At 42.4% G+C, this 7,803-nt stretch overlaps 1 protein-coding gene across 1 annotated transcript in view; it reads right to left on the minus strand.

Annotated features, from left to right (window-relative positions):
* The window catches only part of usp43a (ubiquitin specific peptidase 43a), a 159,236-nt gene that overhangs the window by 133,946 nt on the left and 17,487 nt on the right, over positions 1-7,803 (minus strand). The window contains exon 2 of the mRNA XM_084319112.1: positions 6,707-6,799. The gene's annotated coding sequence lies outside the window, so the exon portion shown is untranslated. The remainder of the gene's footprint in view (positions 1-6,706; positions 6,800-7,803) is intronic.

Raw genomic sequence — 7,803 nt, forward strand, 5'->3', positions numbered from 1 at the left:
ATGTGTTTTTAGGCCAATTTTTACCTAGGCCCTACTAAGATGTCTGAGGACGAGAGGATTCAGGTTAAAAAGCCTTTAGGATTACCTTTAGAAAGTCCTGAAATTATATCTAGAACCAAAGTGGTTTGAACCAACCAAGTAGGGCTGGGCGATAAAACGATAACGATAAATATCGCGATAAATTATTTCCTCGAAATAAACATGAAACGTGGTCGCAAAGTTTCGATATATCGATTTTCCAAGTTTGGCTCCGTTCAGCCTCGGCTCAGCTCACTCACTAACAACCAACGTTACGTGATGACGTCCTTACGCACCACAGCTCAGGACTCAAGGCTGCTAGGATACTTAGCTTGCACGGCGCTGTTTTTATATATTTACGTGCCGAGTATGTGTGTGGCGAGAATTCTGATGCCACGGTTATAGTAGTGTGTGATATACGGTGGACGTCGTTGCAATGTATTGTGGCGGAACAGAGTATTTTAGGGATATTTACTAGTACATTGTCATGGAATACATCGCTTGTAAACGAAGCTGGCTAGGTTAACTAGCTTGCACGGCGCTGTTTTTATATATTTACGTGCCGAGTATGTGTGTGGCGAGAATTCTGATGCCACGGTTAGAGTAGTGTGTGATATACGGTGGACGTCGTTGCAATGTATTGTGGCGGAACAGCGTATTTTAGGGATATTTACTAGTACATTGTCATGGGATACACAGTACTGCTCGCTCTGGCTAACGTGCGCGGACTGATGACGACATCAACTCGAGACATTCACAGCAGAAAAATAAGTCTATTAATAGCCCGTCCATCGGCGCCGGGCATAAAAAGTTAATTAAACTTGACAGACATTATATCGACGATAATTATCGATATCGAGTTATATGAAAATAATTTTATAATTTTATCGCAATAACGTTTTTGGTCATATCGCCCAGCCCTACAACCAAGCAAGCGAGCAACATTGCGATCCTCAGAGCCCCTATCATTTAAATTTTTTCATTTAGCTGACGCTTTTATCCAAAGCGACTTACAAGTTCTGTACGACAAATCGGCAGAAAGGGCACAACTCTATCAGCTGAGTAACAATGTTCATCAAAGTGTTCAAACTTGAGTGCTACAGTGTCGAGTGTATGTTAGTATATTAGGAAGAGTGCATGACAGTAGAGGACAGTAAGAAAGTTAGTATATTCGTATATATATATAATTATTATTCTAATATTTTTTTTTAAATATTGATTGAAAAAGTGTGTCTTTAGTCAACGGCGAAAGATTGGTCGGGTTTCGGCTGTCCTAACTGTGGTGGGAAGTTTGCTGAGGACTGAGGTCTTTGATGACCCTCCCGGAGCAGGAGTGGGTCTGAGGCGGCCAGAAGACGTAGAGCGGAGGGGTCTTGAGGTTGAGGGCCCTCTCTCGTGCTAGCAGGGGTAAAAACACCACGCTGATTGATATTTCAATCTGACAACGATTGGTTAGATCTAAAGTAAACTATTCAGAGAGGCTGTTTTCCCCGGTGTTCCCTCCATAGGGAGGTGTAGTCTGACGTCACTTTAGTTTCCCGCGCGGTCCGCGTGTAGCTTTATGCCAAGCAAGCAGTGCAAAAATTTACCGTAGTGGCATGCAGTAATGCGCCTTTCATTTTCCGCCGCCCAGCGCCCAGGTCGCGCGGAAATAGGCTGTCTATTGCCATTCTCTTTGACAAACTCTAACCTTAACCAGCTCCTTAACAACGCCTAAACTTAACCGTTCTAACCTTAACCAACTCCGAAACAATGCCTAACCTTAACCTTAACCTTAACCATGCCTAACCTTAACCATAGAAATTATATTGCCATTCTCTTTGACAAACTCTAACCTTAACCAGCTCCTTAACAGCGCCTAAACTTAACCGTTCTAACCTTAACCAACTCCGAAACAATGCCTAACCTTAACCTTAACCTTAACCATGCCTAACCTTAACCGGCGAAAGAATACACGTTAAAAAAAAATCACGTTAAAAAATATTTTCGATGGGATTCGAACTCGCCAGCAAACAAGCCATAGGATCCACAGCCATGTGTCCTTGCCAATTGAGCTATTGCTAGATACTGAATAAGGGGCGGTGACTTATATATATTGAGCTCCGCTCGTGTCGGATCTCATGCGCATGCGCGGGCACCTCGCGCGAGCACGCCGGCGCACGCACGCACCTGAGCGAGCACGCCGCCGCCGGTGCACGCACGGTAGCATTTGTCTGAAAAGAAGGGCGCTTTACCGCACTAGCGTGCGGTGACGAATGCGGAAGCATTTTTGCACTGCTTGCTTGGCATTAACGTACAGGCGCGCGGTCCACCCATAGGCTATAAGGATTTATCATTGGGAAAATGTATTATCGGCTATTGTAACAATTCTGCCTCATGAACATTGGCAAGCTTTCCATTTTTGCACAAAATGAATTCCCGTCTATCACTAACATTATTGTTTAAGCATTTTTAGTTGAAATAAAATTATACATAATTATTTTACGATTAATTGCGAATTGTTTCATGTTGAGCTATAGATTGTGGATGAATGCACACAGAAAGGTACACCATGCCAATGCTCATGCTTTATTTGTTTTAAACGAGACAATTTAGAAATGTGTCCATTGGAAATACATTGCAATTTCAAGCGAGGTGGACCAGCCGGAAACAACAATGACGTATCCTACACCTCCCTATAGTGGTATTATTAGCATCATCCAGCCCTTGGTGCCTGGCTGCCAGCTACTGCAAACTCTGCATCTGGGGGCCTCAGGCTTATCACACATTCAAATAGGATACCTTTGCAGTGGGAAGAGGCAACGAGGGCATTGTGTGCGTGTGTGTGCGTGTATGTGCGCACATACAAATGAATGTTTGTGCAAATGAGCATATATGCTTACATATTTATGTGGTGTGTGTGTGTGTGTGTGTGTGTGTGTGTGTGTGTGTGTGTGTGTGTGTGTGTGTGTGTGTGTGTGTGTGTGTGTGTGTGTGTGTCATGCCAGTGGCCAGCAGTGTCTAGACATGTTGATGATCTGGTCTGACTGACACTACCTGGTATAATGCTAGCAGGTTGGGTGGTTGAGGCAGTGGACGTTTACAAGGGTGCTTATTGAAGGTGGTAGACAGGGAAAATGCCGACAGGCAGGGAAAAACAAAAGGTGATGAGTGATGACCCACTGTCAGAAATATTGTGTCTGTTACTATGCTTGAGTAAATTGTAATGAATCAAAGGAGAATACAAATTATTATTATTTTCTTTTTTTTTCCATCTTTGACGGTGAATAACACCATGCTAACATTGACCAAAACTGAAAAGAAGATCATTCAGCACCTTCTTGAGATCAAGTGTACTAAAGATCTAAGCAAATGAATAAAGGGCAGATGATTTACATGGGTTTTTGTAGATACAGTACAGAATTTTGCCATCCGGACACATGCAATATGAAATAATATAGAATGAATATAGAATATAGAATATCAGGCCTATAAATTACCTTATTATAGCCAGGTCATACATCTAATGGCAGAGTTAAATCTGGATTTAGTATCACCAAGCGCCCGGTATAGGGCAGCAAAGACTGAGTGAATGAAATATACTGTAAGTATTAGGGATGTCCGATATTATCGGCCGATATCAGCATTCAAATGTGATATCGGAATTTTTTTTAACATTTCTATAACCTTTATTTACCCAGGCAAGCAAGTAAGAACAAATTCTGATTTTATTTATTGTCAAAAGTATGCATAATGTTGTGTTAATTCCACAACAAGAGATATGTAATGTTAATTACCTGAAATTATTCCGTTTTTTGGGGGGGGAAACCCTGCATATATCGGTATCGGTTGATATCGGTTGATATCGGTATCGGAAATTAAGAGTTGGACAATATCGGTATCGGTAAAAAAGCCAATATCGAGCATCCCTAGTAAGTATAGTTACTTTTGTATAATGTCCATAGCGCTGCAATTTTTTACCGGATTGAGACATTTCGTTTTTTTCCTAGACGTTCACAGAAAGGTAAAGAAACAATATATGTTGTATTTTATGGAAATAATGTTGAGGTTTGTTCGACTCATGAGATATTCACATCAATATTGGCCTTCCTTTGTCTGCGGCTGGTGTGAGCTGGGTTGTTGGAGCCAGATTCAGTCCTTATTTATTCATTTAAATATATGAAGCAATATTGTTTTGGAAAAATTATTGGAAATGAGGGCGGCTGGGTGGCGCAGTGGGCAAGACGCTCGCCACTAACGCAGGAGATGCTGGTATCGAGCCCAGCTCTCTGCGTTGCTTCCGGCTTGGCCGGCCGTCATACTAACACAATTGGCAGTGTTAGAGGGTGGGAAAGCCGGTGGGTGGGGGATTGGACGTTATGGACAGCGACTCCTACAGGTCGGTTGGGTGACGCCTGTATAGCAGGAACAGGAAGTATCGGGGGCAGCGTGAGCCTCCCACGTGTTACTCCTCGCCACTGAGAGTTCGAGCTGTCTGGTGAAAAGATGCGACAGGCTGCCTCCTCGTGTACCGGAGGGGACACGTGATGCAAGGCTTCTATCCTCACTACAGCCGACCAGTGGGAGGCATAGTCTAGCAACGTTCAAGACAGGGGAGGGGAGAATTGGAATTACGAAATTGGGATGGGAGAAAAATAGAAAAATAAGGAGAAAAAGTGGATTAAAAAAAATGAAAAACTATTGGAAATTAATTTGATTTGATAACATCTTTTGTTTGGTGTGATTTGGATGTGTGTTGCCTCGACAACGTGGAGGTGTGTCTGGACCAGCCCATTTTGGACAGGTGACTGCAGCACCTGAGCTGGTGAACACCTTTAGTTTTAACCATAGGGCTGGTGCCCTAGTCAGGGGAACACTGGTATGCAAGGATGCAACCCACACGTTTTTGAAATAAGAACACCGCGCAACGTGAACCGGCACACCTCCATGTTGTATGGTAAGAACAAATCCACGGCGCTAATATCAAGCTTCGAGTTACAATACAATAAATACCCTTTTGATAACACAAACCAACTCAACTCCGCTGATTTCATAAGAAAAAGCGTTTGAGCGCGTCAACCAAGGCTGTACCGAATAAGGACTTTACATGGGTAGTGTAGTTTTATCATCAAATCAAATGTATTTGTAAGGCCCGACAACACACGTTAATGTCCCCATGGGCCGGACACGTCTTCTTTAACACAATGGCGGCCATTCACGTATATATACGTGATTGGGAGCCAGCGCTTGACGGCCAATCACGTATATATACGTGTTTAACAATTTTTTTCTTTTATTCGATTTCAATATCCTATTCAATGTCACAGAGCTGTATTTTGGCTGGAAAAGGCATATTGGGACTCGGAAAGTGCAGTACCGGCCAGATCCTGGTATTGGCGCTGTCTCGAGAATGCAGTTTCCCCTGTTGCACACTTGGTGTCATATTTTTTTTCGCTCCGGGCGGACTTTTTCTGTTAGTCTGAAGCGAGGGCTTCACCCGATCGCCTGGAATACTTTTTGCGACGCCAAATTCATTATGCTGTAAAGGAATATGGCATCAGCCAATGGAATATATGATCTAGCAGATGGCGATCAAATAACTGGGAAATTCTTTTTGGAATCCAACCGGCCACAGGTAAGAGCGATTTGACGTCAATTTCAGCCTGATCGGGCCTTGTTCTCATAGCCATTCCCCTGATCAGCGTATGTTGTTGTAAGTAATAACGAATGCCGTTATTCGTAATCAATAATCAGAAACTACTCCCCCCCCCCCCCCCCTTCATGCATTCATGGTGGAACATGATACCGATCATATGCATTTGGATTTTTAACTGTAGCTTGTGTAGGGCCGAAACACCAATCGATTTAACGTTATTAGCTTAGCGCCTTATAACTAGCTTTGCAGGAATTATCCCAGACCATTCCCATATAACGCTCATATTCATTACGGTATAAAACGGGAACGTATTGATGAAAAAAATATTTCTTTATGGCATATTGAACGACAATGGATACATAGCTATAATATAAAATATAGATTTAGCTCTACAAAAAACGTGACGCACAGTGAAAAGTTGTAATGAAAAGCTGGCGTCCTAGAGTGGGGCCCATCTAATCTAATGGCCGGGAATGTTTTAAAATAAAAGTCAAGAAGAAACATCACAATGAATCAAGAACAAAACAAAAACACCATAAAGTCCAAACATTTTTAAATAAATGCAACACTCCCAGACATACCCCACGCGAAGGTAAGGAAAAACTCACTAAAACCTAGCAATAGGAAAAAATGCACCACAGGCAATGTGGAGGAGAGAAACCTTAGAAGGGCCATTCAAGGCGACTGTTGTAAGACCAAAACACACAGCAGTTTTAATTATTTTACATGAAATTGTGTTACCTGCCATGCGGACAGACCTCCCATTGTCACTCGCCAAACCTAAAATCTGCCCGCCATTGGTGCTTGGCGGTTGCTTATTTTGTTCCCTGATTGGCTGATATCAATCCTTGTCTCCTGAGCCGTTCAGCCACTGTGTAGTGTGATGTGTGCCTGGTGCCAGTGTATGGCAGCCATTGAGCCTGCGTAGCCCAAGGTTGGGTGCTACCAGTGGTGTTGAAGGAGGCCATTTCCACCCTACATTGTGGGGAGCACTTTGAGTGTCTAGAAAAGCGCTATATAAATGTAATGAATTATTATTATTATTATTATTACCTGGTTTGTCGTAGCGGGATAGGCAGGGAGATGCATAAGAACGGGTCGAAGGTGTTACTCTGCTTAAGGCAATGGGGACACGTCAGGGAGGACCTGTGGACAGAGAGACAACGAGTTAGAGAGACAGACAGACAGACACGAAGAGAGAGAGAGACATACAGGCAGACGCGAAGAGAGAGAGAGAGACAGACAGACAAAAGGGCAGTTTCTTTGTACAGATATACCACCATGATCATCATGTTTTGCCCTAAATAATATGCAGAACTGTTCCTTAATAATTCCTTAATAAGTCTTCTGGCATGAGAGGGAGGAGGGAGCCACGGCACGCTTAGTTATTTTGAAACGTCTTTGGTGGAAAATCATAAAAAGGCAGCCTTTGGTCAAAAAGAAAGGTAAAACAAACATGTCATCATATGATGTTCTCAAATCTATGAGTAATCGTGTTTAATAATCGTGATACAGATTTTTTATAATTGATAACTGCTCATAATTTAGCAGCCCTAGATACTACCATCAAAAGTGAGATACAGTTTGGGCTGAAAGACACAGAATTTTTATCTTATTTACAAATACAATCAGTTATTAAATCATTGTTGTCTAAAGGCATAGCTATAGGAACAAACGGAGTCATGGAAGAGACATTAAGGGGAATTACAGGCAGGAAAGGCATTGTTTCTGCAATGTATAAACTATCATGTTCAACCACCCCTGATACCAATACCCAAACTAAAGTCCAATGGGAGCGAGACATGGGTATATCCATATCTGAAACACAATGGGAAGCAGCACTTAGGAATAGTACAAAAATATCAAAATGTGTACGAATGTGAAATAGGTCTTTATTTCTACACAGCGATGGTGTGTAGAGCAAGCACTTAATCAAATCAATCACATTTATGAATGGGAATTAGTATGCACTTTTATGGCAAGAGTATTCGTCGGTATATCAATAGAGAATGTCCAATCTCTGAAGGCGCAGGTGGTACATATACGACCTGGAATAGTTAAGGAATAACAGCAATGATACTTTAATGATTATAGACTGGATACACTAGGGGGGGTTAATCCGGTCGCTTGTAAGCCGACAGGAGTAGGAA

This window comes from Notolepis coatsorum (assembly GCF_963971535.1).
Source record: "Notolepis coatsorum genome assembly, chromosome: 7".
Taxonomy (NCBI): domain Eukaryota; kingdom Metazoa; phylum Chordata; class Actinopteri; order Aulopiformes; family Paralepididae; genus Notolepis; species Notolepis coatsorum.